The 27,320-nt window shown below is 38.1% G+C and overlaps 1 long non-coding RNA gene across 1 annotated transcript in view; it reads left to right on the forward strand.

Annotated features, from left to right (window-relative positions):
- Positions 1 to 3,999: 3,999 nt before the first annotated feature.
- Positions 4,000 to 27,320, forward strand: part of LOC109277019 (uncharacterized) — a 267,671-nt gene continuing 244,350 nt past the window's right edge. The window contains exon 1 of the long non-coding RNA XR_002084948.2: positions 4,000 to 4,241. This is a non-coding gene — a long non-coding RNA (uncharacterized LOC109277019). The remainder of the gene's footprint in view (positions 4,242 to 27,320) is intronic.

Here is a 27,320-nt window from a genome sequence, read left to right on the forward strand (position 1 = left end):
TTTGGGGGGAACCCCCACACTGGTCTCCCTAGTGGTTGCACCAGTTTGCACTTCCACCAACAGTCCAAAGGTGTTTCCCTTTCTCTGCAACTTCGCCAACATCTGTTGTTTCCTGAGTTGTTAATTTCAGCCATTCGGATAGGTATGAGGTGATATCTCATTGTGGTTTTGATTTGTATTTTCCTGATGATGAGTGATGTTGAGTATCTTTTCATGTCTATTAGACATGTGGATGTCTTCTATGGAAAAGTGTCTATTCATGTCTTTTACCCATTTCTTCAATGGATTATTTGTTTTTTCGGTGTTGAGTTTGATAAGTTCTTTATATTTTATAGATTTTGGAAACTAACCCTTTATCTGATATGTCATTTGCAAATATCTACTCCCATTCCATCATCCATTTGTTGATTGTTTCCTTCGCTGTGCAGAAGCTTTTTATCTTGATGATAGATCATTTTTGGTTTTGTTTCCTTTGCCTCCTGAGACATGTCTAGTAAGAATTTGCCATGGCTGAGGTCAAAGAGGTTGTTGCCTGTTTTCTCTTCTAGGATTTTGATGGTTTCCTGTTATATATTTAAATCTTTCATCCATTTTGAGTTTATTTTTTGTGTATGGTGTAAGAAAATGGTCCAGGTTCATTTTTCTGCATGTCGCTGTCCAGTGTTCCCAGCACCATTGTGGGTCTATTTCTGGGTTCTCTATTCTGTTCCACTGATCTATGTGTCTGTTTTTGTGCCAGTACCATACTGTCTTGATGATTATAGCTTTGTAATACAGCTTCAAGACCAGGATTATGATGCCTCCAGCTTTGATTTTCTTTTTCAGAATTGTTTTGGCTATTTGTGGTCTTTTCTGGTTCCATACAAATTTTAGGATTGTTTGTTCTAGCTCTGTGAAGAATGTTGGTGTTATTTTGATAGGGATTGCATATAGTCTCTTGCTGCTCACACTGATCTCCCCAACTTCTAACCGTAGAGCAGTCCCAGGCTCATCCCTGAGCCTTGTCTCCATTTACTCACACTCCCTAGAAGTCATTAAGAGTCATGGCTTTAAATGCATCCCATACACAGATAACTCTCAAGTTTTTATCTCCAGCCAGGAGTTCTCCTCTAAACTCCAGAGTTACCTGCCTGCACCGAGACTGTTCTACTTGGTTTTCCAACTGATACCTCAAACTTAATGTGTTTAACACTGTGAACACCTGATTTACTTTCCAACCTGCTTCTGCCTTGTCTTTACTATCTCAGTTAGTGGACTCACCTTTTGGAGTCTAAGTCAAGTATTTATATATTTCTTAACACCTGCATTTAATCTGTTAGCAAATCCTATTGGCTCTTTCCTCCAAATATACTCAGATTCCAACTCTTCTCACCCTCTACTGTCCCTGCCTTTGTCCAAGATGCCATCATTTCTCACCCAGATTAGTGCAATACCCTTCTAACAGGTTACCCTGCTTTTTTTTTTTTTCAGGTTTCTGATTCCCTTTGATCTTATCAGTAGGGTCTTTCCAATCAACTCTTTTTTTAAATATGAAATTTATTGTCAAATTGGTTTCCATACAACACCCAGTGCTCATCCCAACAAGTGCCCTCCTCCTCAATGCCCATCACCCACTTTCCCCTCCCTACCACCCCCATTAGCCCTCAGTTTATTCTCAGTTTTTAAGAGTCTCTTGTGGTTTGCCTCCCTCCCTCTCTAACCACAATTTCTTTATCCATTCGTCAGTTGATGGACATTGAGGTTCTGTCCATAATTTGGCTATTGTTGAAAGTGCTGCTATAAACATTGGGGTACAAGTACCCCTAGGCGTCAACTCTCCTGTAGCCCTTGGGTAAATGCCTAGCAGTGCTATTGTGCCTCTCCTCATCAGGGAAATACAAATCAAAACCACACTGAGATATCACCTCATGCCAGTCAGAGTGACTAAAATGAACAAATCAGGAGACTATAGATGCTGGAGAGGATGTGGAGAAACGGGAACCCTCTTGCACTGTTGGTGGGAATGCAAAGTGGTGCAGCCGCTCTGGGAAACAGTGTGTGGAGGTTCCTCAAAAAATTACAAATAGATCTGCCCTATGACCAAACAACTCTATTTAAAATAGCATCCCAGTAATCCCTAAATTCGTTCCCCACTTGTTCTTCTATAAACTTTACCATTAGACAAATATTACAGAATACTTCTTTGTATATTTCATCTCTCCCTACCTAGAACATGAGCTTCAAAAGAGTAAAGATTTTTGTCTGTTTCTCTTTTTTTACTGCTTTATCTAGAGCTGAGAGTAGTGCCCAGAACATGTTAAAAGTTTATTTTTAGATGCATTATGCATGAAAGGCAGTATGTCTAGAATACCTGCAAAGACTTCTTTGTGGCAAACAGTACACTCCTGAAATTAAATTAGTATGGTTAAGATATCAGTCATGTTTTGTGTATTTAAAAATATTTTCAGAGCCAGAAGATCCTCAAAAAATAGAAGACCCTTGTATATGACACATTTTCAGAGCCAAAAGATACTTTTCTAGGAGGTTTGATTAAAGGTGCCTCCGCAAGTTGATGTGTGGCCTTCAGCAGTATGATTACACATGCGCTTCTAAACCTCTAGTGAAATGTCCCTAGACTCGGTATCTGTAGTTCAGCAATGTCATTGTGCTTTTGTGACATGTCAGTGGTCTGACAGCTGGGCAAGCTGTTTAGTCCATTGTGAGCTTAAGCTATAAATTGGTGATGGCAGTAATAATAATAAGGAGCTCACAAGGTACTGGTGAGTGTCAGCTAAGATTTTGGACATGTTTTATAAAACCTTAAACATGCTACAAATGTAAGAAACCTGAGAAATGTTACAAATTTAAGGATGAGGACCCTCAGGCTAAGTAAAGATATGAAAATTAATAAGTTCAGTTTCATAATTCCCTTACCACAGAACTTTTCTTTACTATCAGATTTATTCAAACTTGATTGAAGGAATTATTCTTGCTGTTTGAGAGAGTCCTTTAGGCAGCCTGAAAATAATTTCAGGATGTTAAAATCCCAGACAGTATTCCAGGTTCTCTAAATGGGTGTAGTTTTTCAGTGACCAGTCAGATCAAAGCCCCGCCCCCTCCTCTTCTGGCCAGGTTTATGTTTCTACTCTTTTAAGAAATTAATCTTCCACAAGCCCAACAGGTAGCTAAAGCAGAACATATATAAAATGGAATGAAAGTTTTCAGGACATTGATACTGATGTAGGCCTCAAATCTGCTTTGGGACTTGAGTGTGAATGTCTACACTGACCCAGTAGGCTGTATTTCCTTCTCTATTATCATTGTCACTCACCTGCCTATCATTGATTATCATCTTAGTGCTAAGGATTCTACTCAGCAATTGATGTATGTTATTCTTTTTATACTTTATCAAATCTGTGTGTGGTAAGTATTATTATCCTCATTTTATATTGGAAGAGATTTGAACTCGGGGCGGGGGGGAGCATTATTTTTCTAAACAGGGAGATGACAGAATCAGACTGTAGATTCAAATCTAATTTCAAAGCTCATGGTTCTGTTATCACACAAGTCTCTTTTCTGACAGCCAAGCTCCGTTTTCATTTTGTAAGTCCACTTTGGTAATAGAGTTCCCCTGAAGGTGGAGAGTCTCAAAATAGGATGGGGGGTGGGCAAAGAAAAAAAAAAGGCAATAGAAATTATAGATTTCTGTTTCTATTGTATATATTATACAATATATTGTATATCTTAATACAAAGGTTAAGAGCTGGAAGAAGAGGTATTTCTTATATTCTTATCACAAAATTTTATTTGGACATAGGCTACTCTAACCTGGTGTTGCCTAATTTTGTGAAGACTTTGGCAGATGAGTGTGATCATTGCCCTGGCCTCCTGTGGGTTAGAGTTTAGTTGGAATATTACTAAAAGTTCTTGTTACTATTTACTCTTAAAGTGTCTAACAAATGTATTATCTAAAAATAAAAGTATTCTTAGATCCCTGTATACTCTACAAATAGAGTTGATGGATATATCCTTCTTTGTGTTTCTTTCAGACCCTTGGTAAAACCCTACTGGGCTATTTGCTTCTTTTACACATATAGTTCAGCACGGAATTAAAAGAAGGTGAAGCCTATATATATCATGGCCCAGCTTCTAGCTCGCCTCTGGCCTTGCTGGTTCTTATTAATGATTCATTTCTTTTGACAGGAGCGGCAACATTTCAGGACTTCTTGGGTGGAAGAAAGTTGGCAGAGAGAAAGTCCACGGTGAGTAGTTAAACATTATATGAATTAATAACCCCCATCAATAGTTTAATGGATGAAATGCATTGATTGCTTTGAGAATTATGCTGAGGTCTACAGTAATAAGCAGAAATGTCTGATTTGACATCTTTTTTTTTTTTTTAATATGTCTGCAACGTAATCTACTACCAATTACACAACAACCCCACCGAAGGAGTGCTGAGTGGTCCCACTACAGTAGTAACATGTTATAAAAGCTCGGGTTTCAGGACAATTAGCTTCTGGCTGCAGTTTATTACCCCATTTGAGATTTAAAACATTTTTTTTCCATTGCATTCCAACAATGCTTATGTGTCTGGGGCTAACACTTTAAAACAATAATGGAATGGCAAATATCTGTCTGGCTGGAGTTTGTTCAAGAAGAGGGGTGTATTAGCATTAAAAAATCAAGCAAGGCAGAGTGGACAAAACAAAAGCAACTTACTTAATTTCTCAAAATGACCAGGGTTGTAATGTTTACCAAGAAAAAAAAATGCCTTTCATTGGCATTTTGTAGAAAATTCAAGAAATATTTTGGAGAAAAGGATCATTCCTGTTTACTTAAAGGCAATTTCCACATAATAAAAAAGCAGTCCTTTGATAATTCTCATATCCATCTATATGTTTGGTGATCATCACCAGATTTCTGCCCTAAGATATATGAATCTCTTTTAATTGGCTGGTACAACAAAAAACCGGCCATCAGGAATTTTTCAGATGATGATGATGGTGGTGGTGGTGGTGGTGGTGGTGGTGGTGATGATGATGATGATGAAGAATGATGATGATGACAACAGTGGACTTTATTGAGCGTCTATTCTGTGGCCAGGTACCGTGCTTAACACTTTCCTGGTTAATGGTCTCATTTAATCATCCTAAATATCTCTTGAGTTAGGTACTATTGTTTCCCCCATTTTACAGATGAGGAAGTTGAGTCTTCCAGAGTCTAAGAATTGGAGGGTTTGAGGGCTAGCAGTAGGTCTGTAGACTGGTGCTTTTGAAAATGAGTCTAGAGGCTCGAAACAGTATGCAGTACTGCCCGGTCATGGTGGTGGTGGAGATGTTTGTGATGAAGATGATGAAGGCAATGGTAGGAGACCTGGGGAGCCTTCTTGTCAATCTCTTATATATTCGATAACTTTCTTTCCTCCAGGAATCTGAGCCATTTTCTCTCCTGTTTCCTTTCTGCCAATGTCTGTTTTGAATTATTTTATATTAATCCTGTTTTTTGCCTCCTGTCTTTCACACTGTGTGATCTGGTACTTCTTGTGGCTATTAAGGAGCTGAGTTGAGTGGGTGACATGGGAAGGTGAACCCTATCTCAGTAATTGCTCATTAAGACAGCTTATTTACAGGCCCCCACTTTCAGTGAAGAGTGAGAGTGTCATGGAAATGGGATTCCAAGAGCTCACTTACCTATGTAGTCAATCTACAGTATTCGTTCTTTGATACCTTTCTCACCTCAGATTTTTAAACTTCTAACTTTGGATGTAATCAAGTCTAGAGCGTAACCCACATGAGTGTGATGTTTCTCCATCTAAGGCTGTGTGGTAAAATCTGAATTTTGATATGACGTACGTACTTGTATCATTAAAATCAAACCTTTTTTATCCCTTGGAAAAAAGAATGCTTTCTGTGAATTAAAATATTAACATGTAGAAAATTATGAAGAGAACTTATGCAAAAATGAGTCAAGTGCAGTAAATAAAATAAGTGAATTAGCAAGTAAGCAATAATATTGTGTTGACCTAGAGCATATAGTGCATTACTGACTTTCTCCTGATATCAGCTCAGGTCAGGATGTTTCCCACCAAGGTGTGTTGGTATGTGATGCTTTAGGCACAGGAAGGGTGCATCTCCTTAAAACAGATGGCTTTTCTTTGTTCTTATTCTCCTCAGGCTCTTCATAGTGCCTGGCATGTTGGTTTCCCACTCTAGAATGGCTGGAGAAGGAACCAAGTGTTTTTCTCCATTTAGGCAGTACTATTGCCCTCTGTCGAGGTCAGCTTTGGTTCTGTGCTTGGAGTCTTTTTTCATGTGGGTCCAGTCTCCATGATGTCAGATGATCGGGCCTTTGTGTCTTCTGCCTAGAATGCCATTCCCCATTTCGTCTGTTTGGAAAATGCCTATTTATTCTTTGAGAGGCTGCTTCAACTTCAAAACTGCTGCTTGTAGCTTCCCCTCCTCTCCTCTCTTTTCCTTTCCCCAGGTAGAATTGCTTTCTCGCTTGTGTTTCCCTAACACTGTACGTATCACATTACACTATAAATATTTGTTTTGTCTTTCTCTACTATGAGACTGTAGGGCCTCTTATGGGGGACTCTGGCTTATTCACTCCTTTTTTGTATCTGCAGCACATAGCAAAATGTAAGGTCCATGTTAGGTTTGTGATAAATGTTTCTTGTCCTGCGCTGAAGTTCTGTGCCTCTGATTGTATGCTCCACCATCCAAAGTTATTATATATTATAATATTTATAATCCACATACAATACAGCAGATACTAATCCAGGAGCCATAATGTTGGATTATCTGTCATTGTTTTGTAACTGCTTGTGTATCAGTTTTATCATCTGTAAACTTTGAGGAATTGATCAAATTCATTTGCTTTTCATTCATTCATCAGTTGATTCATTAATTCATTCAAGATAAATTGATTACGTACCTGCTTTGCCCCCGATATTGGACTAGGTAACTTCTTCAACATAAAATGTCACATTTTTAGTTTGAAATACTACGTATTTTACTTAGAACACAAAAAGGTTTGGATCTGTGTAGACAATAGAGTTAATTTAACAACGCTGCTATTATAAGCTGTGCTACTAAGAGCACCCATAGACACAGTTTTGAATATAATTCAAACCAAGATAACAGCCTTTAGTTTGTGAATCTCATTAATGCTTCAAACCATATTATTTGTATCAACTAATCTTAAAATATCAGTTCTCCCAGTGATCACAGAGTAGGATTTCTAAGTTCCATTGTAGTGTTTGGTTTACCTTCTTAAATAAGCCAGAATATTGACTCAATGTGTATTTTATAAATCTAAGCAGATGTGGAAAGTCTTCAGACTTAAGAAAATCTGTACATTTGTTCAACAGCTATTTACCGAGTGCTAAATATGTGCCCAGTGTTATTTACTGAGTGCCTACTATGTGCCTAGTGTTAAAATATATGCCCAGGATTAGAAGGTCAACAAAATGGGTCTCTATCTTTGTGAAGTTTACACATTTATGGGGAGAAACATGGATGTAAACATATCATGATGGAAGAATATGCAGATTTTAGCAGAGAGGAAGAAATGCGCTCAGGTTTGGCCGAGGGTAGGGTGGGGCCAACAGACTTGTCAGAAAAAAGTCTTCATAAACTTTCCTGGGTTCTAGTCTTGGTTCTTCATATCAGTAGATGGTACTTGGGGTGAATGTCAAGAAATGTGTATGCCCCCACGCTGCCAATGCTGGGAGGAAGGAGAACATTCCAAGAGAAGGGAGAAGGATGAGCGGTAGCAGATGAATGTGAAATAATACATCATATTTAGGCAACTAGATAATATGTCATCATGGTTAGAGAGAAAGGGACAAGCTTGGTTTCAGGGATATCTAAGGCTATAGAGTAAACATTGGCGGGACTTTGTAGTCTCTTGGCTACGATGAAAGAATACCAACTATATCCTGTACATAGAGGGACATCCAGGACAGTCTTACACAGTAGAGCAAGGTGATCATTTTTCAAAAACTACTAGAAACATAAATGCGATCGAAAAATACTTGCTAAATCTTAAAATCTGAATTTGGAAACTTATACTTGTGTTTTCTTCTATAAGCGTTTGTGCTAAGTTATTTTTTTCAATCAATGGGAATTATAATACTCAAATGAGATCACATTATGGAGATGAAATTGGGAATGGGGTCTTCCATTCTATCAAAATCTTCCTTCCATACCTAGCATTAGGCCTTTATTAAGTTACTAAATTCTGTTTTGTTTTGTTTTGTTTTTTTACCTCTGGAGAAATAGCAGTCCAGTATTTAAGATCACCTCTTAGTGGAGGTTAAAATAAAGGCTTGGATTTTGGGCCTCAAACTTCAGTTTATGGAAAAAGAAGGCAGAAAAATGAACCACATAGATTTAGACATTTTTAGTGAGGAAAATAAATATTGACTGGCTATATTAGCTTCAAGTGAAAACATATCAATTGCAGATTTTTTAAATGCCAAATCACAGCAATTGATCTAGTGCAAATTAGTTTTTCCCTAACAGTTATTTAAGGGTTATTGATAAATCAGTAGTAAATAGGAAACACCAAAATTGAGGCTTTCTGAACTAATAATGTCAACTCCATTAACCATTTGTTGAGAGATTTTACCATACAAATGCTTTGAAAAATTTTTAATCTTTCAAGAGAAAAAAGTAAAATTTCATCATATTGCTTTTCATTGGAATAATGCAGTGACTTCCTAAGTGGTTTGTGACCTCAAATCTTTCCCTCGTCTAATCTATCTGTGCTGTGTTAGCTATAGAGCTCATCAATATGAAATCACACAAACCTCATTTTTAATCTTGGTTCTGCAAGTTTTTCACTATATGAGTCTCTGTTTCACTATCTGTATGATTGAAATAACAATACCTATTTGAAAAGAATGGGAAGCATTGTAAGGATTAAATGGAAACTCTTAGGTATAGGGTCTTGTGCTCTGTAGGTCTGGAACACATATTTATTGAGTAAAACAATGGCACACTTTGGGTAATGTTTAACTTTTCAACTAAGTTTATTATTTGTAGTTCTAAGCTAATTGTACACAATAAGGTAGATCCAGGTATAAAAATGATTTCATTTCTAATAGCTGGATTGTGAAAATCCTCAAATTGTTGTGTATGGAACACTATGAATGGAAATATTTTCAGGACATCCTGAAGCTCTTAATGCTTAATATTTACACATGATTGCTTGTGGACAATTTGCTTCCAAAGAGGAAAGCCAAGACCTATTCAGAAGCAGAAGAAAGCACTCCAAACAAATGATCACCTCAGTAACTGTCGAGGTAACCTGGCCTTGTTTTTGATGGATTGCAATGAATATCTGCCTTTTACAAAACAATATGCAATTGTTATTAAGAAGCCAAATGGGTAAAGAAAAAGGGATTATGTACCATAGGGAACTGGGGAAATCAATTAAAACAAGATCTGGAGGGGTGCTCCAGGCTGGCCTTCCACTTAACTCCCTATGTGAACATAGGCAACTCTCCCAGGAGAAGAGCTCTTTAACTCTAAGAGAGAACAAGTGCAACTCCTCAAAGAAAAGCAGAGGACGAGCATGAGATAGCAGACCACGGGGCAGACTCAAGTCAGACTGGCTTAGGAGAAATACTCTAAGTATCACCACAGAGATGTTTTCCGTATTCTCAGGAGGTAGCTGTTCCCATGAACACAAAACAATGCTTGCCAATGGTTGCCTTCAGAGGGAAGTCCAAGGACTACAAAATAAATTAACTTCCACGGCTAGTTCGGCCAAATCAGAACTGTAGAAAATTCAGACTGCTAGGGTGAATTAGCATATACTTGTTCTATGAACACATGGAAAACTGAAGTTTCCAGGGAGGTGCTTTTGGCACCTTAAATGAAAGCCACATTAACTCAGGGAAAAGCTGATAGTGACTAACAATTCCTACAAAAGACTATTTTTAGAAGCAAACCTGGTGAAATCATAATGGTCAGTCAAGAGAAGGACTGGCCCAATGACCTAATTACCACTTAGTGGGAAAACTAAAACCAGCCCTGGAAAATTGCGTCAATATTATGGCCTTTAATGGGCACCATTTTTAAAAATACCCATGGCTATCCTAAAAATTTTCCCTTTCTTTATGAGTAACCACATACTGAGAGCCAGTTTTATTTTGAAAAAAAAAAAAAAAAAAAAAAAATTAAATAATGAAGCTCTTCAAATTTCATGACAATCCCACCAAAAGCTCTGGTCCTAAAAGGTTAATTAGGTAATTAATCAAATGAGCAACTGTACTCCTCTTTCTGACACATCACTTGGGCCTAGATGCCTATGAACATCCCATTAATTAATGTAATGCCAAATAGGTGAGTACCTTCATATTTTAACATCAGAGCTTTCTTAGAAATGTATTTTTGTACACAGCTGCATCTAAATGCACCAGTAATTGCCTCTGCTCTTGATAGATGCCTTTAAATTTTTTTCTTTTCTTTTCCTTTTCCTTTCCTTTTGTTCCCTCCCTCCCTTCCTTCCTTCCTTCCTTCCTTCCTTCCTTCCTTCCTTCCTTCCTTCTCTCTTTCTTTCTTTCTCTTTTTTGCTGCAATAAACAAGCTACTGAAAAAGAGTGAGAAATTACCAAATGGACTTGCCTCAATGTTAGTGTGCATCTGTGGCCATAGTTCCAGAGTCTCAAAGCAAAAGTAATCTAATTAAAGGAGATGTAAATCTGGAATTGGCAATGAAAACTAATTAATCCATTTATTCATTCAATCAACAGTTCTATAGTAAATGCCTACTGCATTGTAAATATTGTAAGGGTATGCGATGCATGAAGCCAGAGTAGGCTTCAGCTCTCCAAGAGTTCAGGGACTAGAGTCATTCAATAAATTCTTGTTAATTTGATTTGACTAATTCAGTATATCCCAGGTATGATGTATTTGGTTGAAAAATACAGGTAACTGAGCACATGTTTTAAGAAAATTTTAATTACAAGAATAGTAGTCGAAATTCAATCCTTTAGTCAACAACCACAGCCAACAGCTGTGTTGTTGGATATGAAATGGTGGTGGTAAATAAATCATTCAACTGAAATTTGAACTTTGAATCTTCAGACAAGTTTTTCTGGCTTCTCTTCATCTTATGTCCAAAGCCCCTCACTGAGGCACAGCTTTCATCAAGACCTGAACCTTTATTCACATTGAGAAAGTATAATGTTTTTGCCTCCCTCTCTCCCTGATTAGAAAACATAGGAGTTTCTCAGACCCCCCCCCCCCACCCCCTACACTCCCTACCAGCTGTTTGTTTTAAATGGGGTCCATTTCAATTCTACACCATCATTCTGATATACTTCTCTTTTCACCAACTATCTTACTCTCCCACAAGCCCAGAATCCCTTTTGTTCGAAGATACATTTGTCTGGGCATAAAGGCCATGTGCACGATTTCAGAGCATATAGTTTGAAGTATAACGATTCTTTGAGTTTTTATCAAAGTCCTTATTGTTGTGGTCTGTTTGCACAAGCCATCATGGCCTTCTAATTCCTCAGCTATCTGCCTGCAATTGCAACAAACTTGTCTGTGGGCCTTTTTGAATCGTAGAGGCCCAGCTAAAGGTTCTGTTTATAGTCGTATCTTTGTATTAGCAGCTCTTCTAGAAAGTTAGCAATAAGGCAGATAATTTCTATGAATTAAGTACCTCTACATCCAGCCTTTTCATATTTAATATCTGAACTTCAAAACTGTTATAATTTTACTACAGCTGTTTTATTCCCTTTCATCTCATAAATAGGTCACACTCAGCAGGTTTTGCCTAGCTACCCTTTGTGATGAAAATGAGGAGGAATCACTTGTTAAATCCTATTTTTCCCTCCTGATATAGGTTACACAAATCTTTATGATGGGGGATCAGAGTTTATTGGAGGTTGGGCCCCAACTGCCTACTTTGTTTATAGAAAATTGAAAACTTTCCATTGTTTACCAACGCTATGGGTAATGTTAATGCTGTCTTTGGGTGAGGCTCACCAGGGACTGAGAAAATCCTGAAGCCATCTCTATATTAGTCAAGACTGGAATTGTTTGTTTGAAACACTTTCCTCCTCATATAATATTTGTTCCTTCTTACTCCAGATAAGAGTTTAATACAATAATAAAGATAAAAGATCTTTACCCCTCTCCATGCTAGATATCACTAGATTTTAGCCTTAATTCTCTGAAAAATATGATTTTTAATTCCTTTTAAGGGTCAAAACAGATGCACCAAGTATAATTCTGAATGACCAACGATATTGAATGCTGACTCCCTAGAGAACACACTCTAGTAGAGGTCAGCAATAAACATGTAATCAAATAGTTATTAAGATAATTTCAGATGCTGATCATTTTTAGGAGAAAAATAAACAAAAAACAGGTAATAGAGTTGAGAGTGAACAATAGAGAATATGGGTATGGGTAGGTGAAAACTTCAGCTAGAAGGACAAGATGAGAAAGCTTCTCTGAGGGCCTGACATTTGAGCTGAAAGGGCAACAGATGGTAAGTGGGTGCCAGATGTGAAAAATTGGAGGGAGGAACATTCTAGGGAGAAAGATGGCAAATGCAAAGTGTTGAAGCTAGAAGAGAAATGGCAAGAAAAACAAAGTGGCTGAACAGCCGTGAAAGAAGTGGGAAACTTTTAGGGGAGGAGGTGGGAGAGGGCATGTAAGTTTTCTAGATGGTGGTAAAGATGTGGGATGTTTTAGGAATCGCAGTGGGCAACCATTGATCTTTGAAGCACACATGAAATCCCATAAAATTTCTCTGTATGCAGTCTCAATGTGTGGCTTGTAAACTACCTTCTCTTGGTAACTGAATATCAGAAGTAGCTCCGGTCCCACAATGTATCTGCTGGTTATGAGTCATGCTGTTTCTCCTTAGTTCTCAGTGTCTAGCTTGGGTTCCTGGCAGCTACTGGGCAAGTCTAGTAATGCCAGCCTACAACCCATATGTTCCATTTTTAATATTACACAAACCAACACCAAATGACCGAAACTTTTAGCAACCTTAGAGGCTAGCTTACAACATAACAGGTCTTATGCATTTGCCTTTTTGTTTTCTCATTTTCATAGCACACGAAAATGTTCAGTGAAGATTTCTCATTTAAGAAATTTGAGGATAAACTTTCATGATATCCAGTTGCTGCAGAGTTGGGGATATGTTCTCCCTGAAGAAAAGTGTGAGAAGGAGAGTCCCTTATATCTTTTGGTAATGAAGAGATTGTATTCTGTCTCTGAATATCAGTGGTACATAGCTTTAGCGAACAGCTACTTTCTTGACTGTAATGGATATTATACTTGCTGCCTAGGACTCTTGAGATGGGAAATCATGAGATTCCTAGCTAGGCTCTCCTGTTTACCATAATCATCAAACATGCATTGAGCACCGGGTTCTATGTAGAACACTGCTGGGCATTTTTGGACCAGAAAGATGATCACATTAATCTACAATAGCATTTAATTCCAAAAAGTTAATTGAGATATCAAGAACACAAGGAAAGATGCCTGGGTGACTCAGTTGGTTAGGCATCTGACTTTAGCTAAGGTCACGATCTTACAGTTCCTCAGTTCGAGCCCTGCATCAGGCTCTGTACAGACAGCTCAGAGACTGGAACCTGCTTCAGATTCTGTGTCTCCCTCTCTCTCTGCCCCTCCCCCGCTTGTACTTTTTTTTTCTCTCTCTCTCAAAAATAAATTTAAAAAAAATTTAAAAATCAAAAAAAAAAAAAAAAAAAAAAAAAAGAACACAAGGAGAGAATGAGTTACTTTCCTCCAGCCTTTGATTTACTTACTTCTTGATAAGCAGGTACAAAATAGCAAAGCATCTTCACTCTCTTCTACAATCCTTGGCTAAGTTGCATGACCCTGTAAGCCATCTCTCAGAATCTGTGAATAGCCAAGATAGATATTTGTTTATCTGTTTTGTTTTGGTCTCATCTGAGACTCTTATTCTTAAAACTCTTTACTCTTAAAACTTGTTTGGATAGGGGCGCCTGGGTGGCTCAGTTGGTTGGGTGTCTGACCTCGGCTCAGGTCATGATCTCACACTCTGTGAGTTCGAGCCCCGCGTCAGGCTCTGTGCTGACAGCTCAGAGCCTGGAGCTTGCTTCAGATTCTTTGTCTCCCTCTCTCTCTGCCTCTTCCCCGCTCATGCTCTCTCTCTGTCTCAAAAATAAATAAAAACATTTAAAAAAAAAAAAAACTTGTTTGGATAAAAAGGGAGCAGCCCTTGGGGACCATGAGGTCTACTGTGAAAACCGGCATTTTGATTTTGATTTTTGCAGTTCACATTTCTTGCTAAATATGAAGAGACCTTTAAGGAGGTTGTCCTACCATGTATCTGTCCTCATCCAGTGTTTTCTCCCTCCACTTGGTACTAATATCCCCAAGTGAAAAACGAAATACCCAATGCCATTTATGCTTACCTCTATAATCTTGGAAAGACAGTTCTCATAAACTTTCTTAGATGTGATTGTAATGTCAAAATTTAAAGACTTTGAGGAAAAAAAGCCGCAAAATCACTTCTATTTTGTATTACGTTAAATCATTGGTTCCCAACTGCAAAGTGCCTTTCCTCCCTAGAGGATATTTTACAACTAGAGTCATTTTTGGTTGTCACAGCTTGGGGTGGAGAAAGGGGAGGGACTACTCTCAACTAGTGGGTAGAGACTAGAGTGGCTGCTGATGGTTTACAACGTGCATGACAATCCTCTACCATAAAGAATTATCCAGCTCAGAATGTTATTACTGCTCAGGTAGAGAAACCTTAAATGAGACTCATTCTTAGGAATCTCACAACCAATTTGCCTTTTACTTTTCAATGGTCGCAAGGCTTTAATGGAGAATATGTATTTGTCATTTGCTGAAATACTGAAATTTTGCTAATGGATTTGTCAAGTATTTGTTAAGATTTTAAATATATTTTTACATACTAAATTTCATATTACATAATATTGCTGGTTGCATTTCCAGTGATATAATTTTGTTTTGCAATAAAAATTGTGGTGTTTATTCCAAGACTGCTAACAATCCTTTGCCAGGTTAATGAAGAATGCTAGTCTGAATATGTTTGGAAGGTTTAAAGATGTGTTCTAATTAGAACTAAGTTGTATGTAAACATACCTCATACTCATATATATATGCAATGGCCATGTGTCCATCAATAATCTTGCATTAAAAGGTTTTTACAACCTGTATGTTTGATCGCAGAGGAACCAGATCAGTTATTGAGATCTGCAGGATGAATCACAAAACTATATAATACTTAAGTTCAAACATTGTCCTAGTTTTAGTTTCCATTTGAAAGCAAATAAATTAATAAAAAAGTGCTTATAACTTATAACTTTTTCCCAAGCTTATTTGTAATTGTCATCATGAGAGAAAGAGGAAGAGTCATCAACTTGAAACATATTTCCCAGGCTTTGCTAATTTCATTCTCTTCCATTGCTCGTTTTCAGTAAATAAATCAATTTTGAACATACACTATCAAGAATGATTTAAATATCAGAATGTTTGTTATATGAATGAGTTTGGGGGGTTGGCTTTATAGTTTCATTTTCCATGTGGCCCTACAATAACCAAAGAGACCGAAAGAACTCTGACAGGGTGCAAACTTCTTGAGAAATTACCAGAATTCCACAGATGTTGATGATTTCTACCTTAGCACAGCACTACTTACATCCTATGAACAAACTCTGTAGCCGGTCTTGTTTCAAGACTATGGTTAGGCCACCAGAAATAGAGCATAATGGTACTAATACGGTGGCATTCAGACTTGGTATTCATAATAAGCCATTTTCCCTGAGGCAGCTTCCAACCCCCTATGTGGATTTACTTTCCCAGTGATTATCTTTCCTTCCCTCAATGTATTCTTTGTGCTTGCTGGACTGGTTTGAAGTGTGAAGGTTAATGCACTGGGTGTGTATGTGGGAAGAAGTCCACACCACTACCTAGAGGCAGTTAATCATTCCCATTGTTATTTTAACATTGAGAATATACTTTATCTCTGGGACCAGAACCTGCACACAGGAACCAGGTAACCACCGTTTCGACATTGGGCTACACAGCGTTATATTTTATGTAATCAGTTAGCCTTTTTCATGTCTTAGGCTATACCATCAGCTTTTTGAATTCTCTGCAATTTCTCTACAGAACATGGATTTGTACAAGTCTTTCACAAATCGGTTACCTGAATTGATTAAATTCACCCCTTGTTATAAGATGCACATTTACTGCCAGCAGAAAACTGGCTTAATCTTTTGACCTCAGTAATGCTGAAGGGAATAGCAAACAGTCGTGACTTTAATGTTGTTAGGTTTTTTCTTTTTATTTCCTTATCTTTCATCCAAAGAGGTGTATGTGTATTTTTGGTGAAGTCTCTGAAGTAGGTCCTTTGATACGAAAAGTTATTTCAATGTAAACCAGATAAGTTATGTGCCTGTTTTTCTGACTCCCCATGAGGTGGAGGGCTGGACCCGGTTGCCAACTCTCAGAGCTTGGTCACATATGCTTTGTACATATGATATGTGCATGTTCTTTTCAGAATGAATCTACTTTTATTTATTTTCAGTCTGTTTCTGGGAGAAGAGATGCCTTCTTATCTCTTAGGTCCAAATATGTTAACTACTGTTTTCTCTGATCCCATTCAGTACTGAATACTGCTTCCTTAAACTTCATACACCATCAAGCCTCCACTAGGAAAAAATTAACACTGAATATTTATATCCCAGTCCAAGGGGAGATTAGACAACAACTAAATGAATGGGTGAATGGGAGAGCTTGCTTACTAATAAATGGCAGCTTCTTGGCTAAATTGCTAGAATTATTAGATGCTTTACTTTAGAAAAATGGAATTTTATTACTAAAGAAACCATTGAAAATGTATAGATAAGGATAAACTCTGGAAAAATTGTAATCTACTTCAGACCATAAAAAACATAAACAAAATATCTGCTGTGATGCCATGAGCCCAGAAAACAGGTCTTTCTCCCATTTCTCAATGCTGTTGGCTAGACTTATTCAGGGACAAGATAATTACTCTGATATACCAAGGCTGCTGACCAACACTTGCAGACAATTAATTGGACAAATGAATTGGACAAAGTTAAAATATTTGTAAACAAAAAATTGAAAATTTACAGTGGAGTGCTAAAACAGTGATTTTAGATTTTCATGAAAATTTACCACTCCTGGTAAGGAAAACTCGGTAGGTGTGATGAAAAGGAAAATACCAGAGAAAATTCACCCCATATCCCTGTTTGTGTGTGTACGCATGTGTGTGTGTGTGTGTGTGTGTGTGTGCGCACGCGTGTGTATGTGTGTGTGTGTGTGTATCTTTAGGGGTGCTTTTAACACATCCTTCTAAGACATGTGTATCTTCAATTTAACCACATAATTTAGTGGAGCCGTAGCATATTTTTCTTCTTCTTACTATTGTTCAAGGAAAGACACACTGAATCATGAAGATAAGGGATATTTAATGAAATGTACCAAGTGTTACTGAATTAGATCCAGAGTCTTTCAATAGGGATAGAGTTTATGGAGGTGTTATTGTAACTGTGGATAGGACCTTCAAGGAGGCATTTTGTTGTCTATGGAAAAAGTAACTGATGAACCATTTAGTGTTGTTGGGAGACATAATTTATAAAGGGAAACCTGCCATTCTAATAGTATCACTGAGTAGTGGGAAGAGACGAAAGAATGGGCCAGCTGCTCTTTATTGGGAGAAGATGGTGTCATAGGCCTTTCAGAAGAGTGATCAGGCCTCAGGAAATTGTCTGCCTCCTGGTGGGAACCTGGATATGATCTGGAAGTTTGACTTTCTATACTCCCCTTTCAAATACTGGCTATAAAAGCACAGCAAGTTATTTGTTACCTACCGTAGAATGAGAGGAGAATTTTGAGAAAGAATGGACAGGTAGGTTGGAAGCAGTGATAGGCTCATACATAAAAGACATGGCCAGCCCAGCTTGTTTGGTAGCTTACAAACATACACAAGCACAAACGTGAGCACTAAATTCGTAGTAGCTATATTTTCCAAGTCCTTTATAACAAAGAATCCACAAGACCACATTTTACCATCTACTTGGGAACAATATTAGCTTCAGTTTGGTAATGCAACCTCAGACATAGTATTTAAGAATAAATTTTCCTGGACCATAAAATTACACTTGTTTTGCTAGCAAAAGGAGAAAATAAATGTCTGTTTAAGCTAATTACTGTCCAACTCATGATTTTTGTTGTTGTTTAGCATGTAATAAACCCAACTTTGGAATTGGAATGGGATGTAAAATAGCCCCTATATAATATTATAAATCCTGCAAAGAATTAGACATCTGCACTTTTTTCCCCTGGCAATGGGCACTTTAACTCAAAACGTGTGTACTCGATGAAAATTAAATACATTGGGAAAATGAAAGTCAGCCAGTTCAACACACATTTTGCTTTGGGATTTAAGTAATATTTAGGATGTGGATTTCCAGGTGACAATGAAAAGTATAAGGACCTTGGGAGGTGAAATAACATATTTGCTGGACTAGAAACCCAGTATTGGAAGGACTGGAGCAGTATGGTTAACTGCGGAAGATGATGGGAGGGTGGCACCAATCGATTAGAGCAACTTTTTTGCTGAATTCCTCCTGGTGCTCACTTTAATCAGATCAGGCTATCATGGCCTTGTAGGGTGAACAGCTCATCCCAAGGTGCCCAGGACTTTCCTAGTTTTAATACTGAAGGTCCTATGACTCAACAACCCCCTTGATCCTGTGCAAACCAGGACATTGTTCACTCCAGCCCTGGGGAAAACAGCCAGCTTCTCAGGAAGCAAAATGCTTTAGAAGAACACCTGTCTTGCTCCATCAGAGACTCTGTGAAGCCAGGATGTGTAGGATGCCATCCTCACTTTCAAGACACCAGAATTTCCTTGGCACCTGGATTTCGTTATTTTGGTGTAGCATACTCCAGAAGGAATTTCTTTGCCTCTCAAAGATTCTGTCCTTCATCCCAAAGACTATCTACTCATCTCAGGTCAAGTTAAGGTTTTGACCTACATATTCAAAGTATCCTACATAAGTCACTTTGTGTGTTAAACCTAAGTGGGGCAAGGTTATATGTTACCTAGTCATCCCACTGACAAAGGGCACTTTTGTATTCAGTAGATGACCCGGATGTCCTCGCACCTTTCAGAGCCTCTCTTTCCTTTGATATAGCAATACCCACGGGAGGGGTAGGAAACTGACAGAGATAATCTGCAGGATAATTTTTGTTTCAGGTGTAGCACATAGTTTTTATTATGTAAGTATATTACGTTTGCTTGGAATACAATCTACCTTCAAGAACCTGGACAGCCCTCAACCCTAAACATCTGACCTAGAAGGGAAGACTCGGGGAGGTTACTAGAGGCAAAGTGCAACGTGCCGTTCCTAAGTCAGCTCACTGTTGAGGTATCCATGCAATCTGGGGTTACAGCATGATCCACCGTGTACCAATTATGCCATTCATATGCTTCATTTACTATATACACACATCAGAACTAGAGTTTCTTTCAAGGGCAAAACCCAAATCAGGCCACCAAAGCCACAAATCACGTAAGCCTGCACTAAACACCCACAGAGATCAGTGCAGCATACACTGTGTGCCTATGGATATATATTTGTACATCGAAAGCTAAAACAATGGCACAGATTGAAGATAAGGGAAGAACCCAGACTGTCATCATCCAGGGCACAACATTTGACAAACACAATTAGGAACCAGAAATGCAGCTCATCCATTCACCTGGGAGTTTTTTGGCAAAACTTGAAAGATACTGGCATTATGACCTCACGATGTCAGCTTTGAGTTCTGGATCTTTTTAATGAATGATTTCACTCTGAAGCACCAGGGATTTTGACTGGCTCGCCTTATTGCTCTTTTACTGATAAGTCATCAGGTTCTTCGTTTGTGTTAAGTTTAAAATGATGGAAGACAGTATAAGGTTATATTCCTCACACATACCAAAACCTGCAAGAAAAGGACAGAGTTTGGTAAAGTGGCATTTCAAACATCAGTTAGATGAGGCAGGATTTATCTGGTCATGGAGATCTCCAGCACTTAAACTCAAATCCCTGAGTCAGTGCCTAATCCATACATGGTCGCATCCTGAAGCAGACGCTCCATCTGAGGAAGCTGTTGCAATGCCTCAAAGAGTTTCCCTTTTAACTTGAATCCGATACACTTTTACTTTCTAACCAAGTGAAGGAGATGTGCGTAAAGTATTGACTACCGTTATTTTTATATGATGTCAACAATGTCTCAGGGACAGATTTGATTCTGTAAGAGAAAGGTGGAATTGAGACAGGACACGGGGAAGATAATCACTCTTAACCATAATGATTTGATCTTTCTTTTATAAGCGAGCACTCTGGATTCAATAACAAATTGCCTAGATAAATATATATGTGTGTATATACATACATACACACACACACACACACAAATATATATTGCTGTTCAAAAATTTAACAAGTTGTACATAAACGAATTGGCACTGGTATCACTAAGATGTAATAAATTCTATACAATTTCCTAATTCCAAGTAATTGACTGACCCAATTCAGATTAGCCAGGGGAGATTTGTGTGTATCTGTGAGTGCATGTGTTTTCCTAATGGCAACCTCTCTTACCTGTTTCTCCAATCCTTATGTATATATTAGGCTTCCATAATATGTCTATAATCAGTAAGTTACACCCAAAAGATGAGAGTAATGAGAATCAGATGCCTCTTTGTAATAAAGCTCTGCCTTGTCATAGTTTTTTTTTTTAATGTTTGTTTATTTTTGAGAGAGAGGGTGCAGAGAGAGAGGGAGAGAAAGAGGGAATCCCACTCAGGCTCCACACTATCAGCTTAGAGACCAGTGTGGGGCTTGAACTCACTAACCGTGAGATCATGACCTGAGCTGAGGTCAAGAGTCGGACACTTAACTGACTGAGCCGTCCAGGCACTGAAATTTATTGAGTGCTTGCTACATGACAGGCATTGTGCTAAATGCTTCACATAAATGGTCTTACTTTATTCTTAAAAAAGCTGTATTAAAGATGTGTCAGTATCTTTTTTTAAAATAAATAATAAAACTAAGGACTTAGGACATTTCCTCAAGTTCATATTATATTAGTTTTGGTAATTATAAATATTCAATGATTAAAGGAACGTCTATATTTCTAATGAATGTCTGAGTATAAAAAAAAGAAAAAACACCACATGTGGTTTTTAATCTATATGTGAGGCAGTCATATAAAAACTGAATTCCTCCCAGAAAATTAAGACATTGTGCATTAAAATTAAAATTAAAAGCGTAGTAACCAAATAGGGACACAATTCTTAACATTATTTTATGAGTGAGACAAAGCACACTTCTTTTAAGTAAAATAACAGGCAGGTTTTTAAATTACTCTTCCAGTTGACCTAAGAGTATAGAGGTCAGCTTGTGACTATTGAAGAATGAAAGTCCATTTAATGCCCATCATGTCTAATTGCAAAATTGTGCCAACAGAAAGATGCATACACATAGTAGGCACTTTATATGTATTAGGCAATGAGGCTAATCAATCAGTTGGTAACCATGTCTAAATTGTTTGCAACTAAATTTTAAATGACTTGAGTTCGGGCTGTTGCATGCAACAGATCAACTCTCCAACTTTACCTATGCCTCTGGCAGATAGCTGAGAACGCAAGAGGAAGAGAGTTATTGCGCCCTCTAGGGGTACTTTGTAGAAAAACCTCCCAAAGTACAAGTCCTACTGTTCATTACTAGCTGAGCATGAAGGGGTACCAGGGAATATGTGAGCTTGAAAGATGGAGTAGAGTTCACCTGCCTCTAGTGTGATCCTCCACCGGCTCATTCTTGGAACTGTTCCATCAGACCTTATAGGCTTTCTAATTATTTTACTATTGAAAGGGGAAGTTTCCAGCATGGCGTCAATTTCAGTTGCAGTTATTTATTTAGCCTTCACGTTCCAAAATAACTGTTAGTGGATACATTTCTACCTTGGAGAGCAGGATCTACACAGCCTCCTGTTGTCTGCTTCTGAATACTGTGTGATGCCTGAAGCGGCCCCTCAAAAATAACATCACGTGTTTCCTTATAAAGAGCTTGACTCCCTGAGAATCAGGCTATCTTTTGAAGATAAACAAGTTGTTAGGGAGAGATGGAGGGTAGGAAAAACTCATGATTGCAGCAACAGCAATCCAAAAACAGTTATAATTGCTGAAAATAAAGCAGAGAGCCAGGTACTGAGAATAAATGGATGCGTGTGGGAGTTAATACTTAACTGCTCGGCATACCCATCAAGCAATACACAAAGCAAATTTATGTAGTAGCTTGTTTAGTTGCTCACTGTGCCCCTAAGAGATGGTTGTTGTTACCCTTATTTTTTAAGGAATATGAAAGCGGTTTTGAAAAGACAACATGTTCAGGGTCACACAAATTGGCAGAGAAGAATTAGGCCTTTGGTCTTCCACCTCTTATGCTCTCTCCAACTACCTAACTTCTGTCTTCTAAGAATGTGCACTTTAATTTGTCATATGGGTGGGGGGGCTGGGTGGCTTAGTCAGTTAAGTGTCTGACTTTGGCTCAGGTCATGATCTCATGGTTTGTGGGTTTGAGCCCCGCATCAGGCTCTGTGCTGACAGCTCAGAGACTGGAGCCTGCTTCGGATTCTGTGTCTCCCTCTCTCTCTGCCCCTCCCCTGCTCGTGCTCTGTCTCTCTCTCAGTCTCTCAAAAATAAATAAACGGTAAAAAAAAAATAATTTGTTATATCTGGGGAGAACAGAAGCTCATCATTGAGTTGATAGTGCCACCTAGTTAAAGCCGTGAAGGAGTGAAATGTAGAAGGGAGTGAGAGCCCTCTGCACATTGGGGTTAGAGGGGGTTTCAGGGAGTAGAGAGAAGTACAATCGCCCTTAAAGGTCTCAAGAGGAACCAGGAAGGGATAGCAGAAGTTGACGGTTTCAGGGAGAAGAGGAAATGAAACAGCATGAGCTAATGGACATGTTAGCATTCTTCACGTGATATTGCAAATGAGTTCATCAGACTGCTCTTCCACCTCTATGCTGTAAGGTAATTTGAAATCTGATTAGAGGGGAAAGGTCAGATGAGCAAAAGCAGTAGCAAGAAAGACTTTTGAACTTAAGTAATATTGAAACAAAGCAGCTTAGACAAGGCACTGCAGTTATGAAGTCTAACTAAAGTCATGAGGATTCTGGGAAATGGAAGAAATTAGGTGTCAAAAGAAAGAGTAGCTAAAGCACAAAAATTATCGAGGGGGCTTTTCTCAAATTTGGCCCGTTCCCCATTTTCGCTTAAGAATATGTTTTCTTGAATGTGTAATTTCACATTTATCCTCATGATAATTTTTCCCCTCCCTGGAATGATGAGACAAGTATAAATTAGGGAAGAACATCTTACAGGGTGTTGGTGACATAGTGTGCCATGATGACCAACTCAGGGACAGGAAGCAGACCTCAGACTAAGCCATGCATATTAATAGATGGTATACATTGGGCTTGTTTAGTTATGTCCTGTCCAAGCCACACATATGTATGGTTTAAAGGGGTCTTTGGAAGTAGTTTGAAGTTAACCACCTCCAACTAGAAAATATTAAAAAGCTCACTTGCACATTCTTGCCAAATTTTAGCTGTCCTTCATGCATGCATGTAAAAATTGTCAGTGGCTGGAGGCAAAGCTCATGTGATAGGCTTGAGAAAAAAAAGTATGGGGCGTAATATACAGCAATAAAATGTGTCAAACAGTTTCATCCCTAGAAATGGTGGGAAAACAGTCTTGGGTTAATATCTGTGTAAGCAGATGGGCAAAAACCTCAACTCCAGATAAGCAAATTTCTACTTGTCCCATAGGAAGAAGAAAAGTGTCCTTTCTAAGCACATGACATGAAAGGAACATAAGGACTGAGTTGATTTTTTGGAACTGTGAGGATAGTGACACAATTCCTTTGACCTTGGAACTTACATGTCTAGATGTCTGAAAGCTTCTATGATTAAATTCCTCTCTCCATTCTTCAAAACTTAGTTTTCTTTCATTACCAGTTTTGGAGACTTGATTCCTTCAAATAATGTTCTGAATTCTCCTCTTTGTATTGTCCATAACGACATTGCCTAACAGAAAAATCAAGTTTCAGGCTTGGTACATGTTTAAGAATTCACTTTCAACATCTTGATGTGAGCCAGAGGTCTGCCTAACAGCAACAAAGATGAATGCAGAAGGAAATTTGGGCTGACAAATACCAGTCCCACCTGTGTTGGTTAATAAGCAAGACTCCAGCCCAGCCAGTAATCCTCTGGTAACCGTCATTTCCATGTATCCAATCAGTTGCCTGGGAATTATCCCAATAAAAAGAATACAGTGTGTCATTTATCAGGCAGCCAATTAAAGGGCCTCTGCAGCGCTAGGATAGCTGGAAGCCAGTTCTCACAAAGGAAGCAGGATGGGGCCAAGTCAGTATGGCCTTGAGGGAATTCAAGAAAGTAAGTTGTAGCTGATTCATACAGGGACTGGATTTACAAAATATTAGGAGTTGGTAGTATTTCAGTATGTCTCCTTGACGAGAATTCATGGAGGACACCCGGGTGTGGAATGACAACATATGAACTTGGCTGATCATGCTAAAATGGGGCTCTTAGTTTTTGTGACTATGAGATAGTTTTCGGAACATTTTCCTTGATCTCTGAGGCCCATTTAGCATTAAAAGTCTTGAATATGTGAAATAAAAACAAATAAATTCAACTTAAGTAAGGAAAAAAAATCCATGGGTTTATTGGGTGTCTTTGACTCTCTCCTTAACTGATGTCAGGAGAATGAACAAGAGTTGATGGGGACTTTCTATTCTCACTTTTGGAAAATGCAAACAATTCTGTTACCTCAAAACCCTTCTAAAACACAGGTTTTCACCCTCACGGTCACTTGGCTAAGGAAAGATCTCTCTAACAATGTTTTTAATCCAAAGATATTAAACACTCTCTAGGCCTACTTCAGCCAGCTCACTAATGTACAACATTGATTCAGTACCTAGACATGTCAGGAAGAAATATGTAAATGTATTCTATAGATTCTAGGATGTACTTTGTTTATTTTTTTATTTTAATATCTCTGAATTTATATAGACTTGTGCATTAAATTAACTGATTTTAAAGCACTGTGCAATAAATACATTGTTGGAATTTAATATTTTTAGTCCAAAATAAATTAATGGTCTATCTTGCAATCAATGACACCTGAAATTGGATGGAATATAAGAATGGATTTTAAATAGATTGAGTGAAGGGATGCCATCTACCCACCGGAAAAAAAAATACAAATATTTCTGTTTGAAATATAGCCCAGTAGGTGAATATATATAATGAATACATTAAGCTTAGAGTATTATAGTGAAGAAGCTAGAGATTCTGATAAAGGAATCAGCATAGAGTTCTTGGACTCTTGGAAGAGTTTTTTTGAATCATTAAAAAAAAATGCATCTGGAGATCTGTGTCTTGATTTTCATAAGATAGACCTCAAAAGCCAACATATATAGGAATCACCCTAAAGTTAGTCATTTATTCAGCCTAGTCATTCATTTTCTGATCTTACTGAAGCCAGTTTTAGTATTGAGTGTTCAGTTTAAAGCACTTGAAGTTCATCTACTCTGTTGCATGGTATCAGTTGCCTCTGAATTATTTCAATTAAAAAAAAAAAAAACCTAGCTAAACACTTTGGGAGGCACTTGATGGTTTAAATATTCAAAACAACTTTACTTGTGGAAAAGATCTTATTATAATAGAGAATAGTCAAATAAATCAACATTTTCAGTAGGTACTATAAGATTTTCACCCTCAGAATGTGTCCTGATAGTGTTCAAGTTGAAATCACCAGGTATGAGCTGAATAATTAACGTGGGCACTGGAATTTATTAGATCCAGGCTGAGATCCTGAGTGCAGTGTTTGCCAGCTGTGTGATCCTGGACCCTTGCTTCCCTTCTTGAAGATCTAGTTCCTGTTTCTTTAAGATGGAGATAATAGCACTTAACTGCATCAGGTTTGGTTTCAAACAAGTAAGATTCAATTGTGAAGTGTTTAGAAAAGGGCCTAGTCCACAATACACATTCAATAAATGGCAGGTATAATAATACTTTTTATTACAGTTAGTAGTCTACTATGGACAGCACTAACAAGTCTAATTCAGTTAAAGAAGTGGGTTCTCATTTCTTCTGCCCAGAACAAACTAAAGCCTGAGCATTCTAAACTCTGTCCTGAGACAGTGTCTAACGTGACTTGGCAAACCACAGATGGGTTCCAATTTTATTAGCTGTACAGGAAATTTCTGATTGATTTAACCTCCAAAAGACAATACCGTGTAATTAACATGTAACAAATGTCAACTCTTGTTATTGCTGGAACCGACAAGCCCTCCAGATCTCTGTCCTCCTGGCTTTTCTGTGCATCAGTGTGTTTTTTTTTCCTCTTTCTTCCTTTCTTTTTACTTTCCCATAGCGCCTTGTTGCACCCAGCTCACTTTGAATGATGTTAGGAACAAATTCAGTTGCAGTTCCTCCTGAAAGTCAGTTATTTTGAAACATAAAGAGACATAAAGAGATAAACACCACCTACCTGCTCTGTTTTGGGTGGCATAGAGCCAGAAATGATGCAACTGGTGTGAAGCTTTATCAATAGGGTTTTTTTTGTTGTTGTTTTTTTTAGGATTCTTTGTATTTGCATATCTGAGTAACTAAGGGATTGCTTTTTCCCCCAAAGCAATTTGTCCAAATCCTTAAAAGACAGCATGACCGCGGGGGGGGGGGGGGGGGGGGGGGGAACAAAACAAAAACAAACCTCTCCTCTTTAAAATTATGATATGATGGGGATTAAGACAGTACCATACCAAAATATACTGTGCTTATCATTGAGATGCCTGATTGTTAGTTCTTGAGTCTGCCAGTGAGACACTGGACCAATCTCTTTATCTCTCAAAGCTTCAAATTCATCTTCTTCAGAAAGATCTCCAGAGGTCCCTTTTAGATTTTATATTCTATGACTCCACATCCTGTTGAGAAATACACATTGCTGAATGGCAGTGCAAATTTTCAGCAAGGTTAGCAGTGAGAAGTCAGACCAACTAGGGCATGCATTACCCTTTCCCTGTAAGATGCTTCTTTTGATCTGTGGCATATAAGATATGTGTTTCAAGCTTTTGCATTAATAGAGATACTGGCTAGTAACTACCTAGTAAGTAATTGGCTGAGTTATGGCTGGAAAGAATGTCCTCTCTCATAAGCAAACTTGATTATTTTATCA

Source organism: Panthera pardus, unplaced genomic scaffold (genome assembly GCF_024362965.1).
Source record: "Panthera pardus isolate Hobbes unplaced genomic scaffold, ASM2436296v1 HiC_scaffold_3, whole genome shotgun sequence".
NCBI lineage: Eukaryota > Metazoa > Chordata > Mammalia > Carnivora > Felidae > Panthera > Panthera pardus.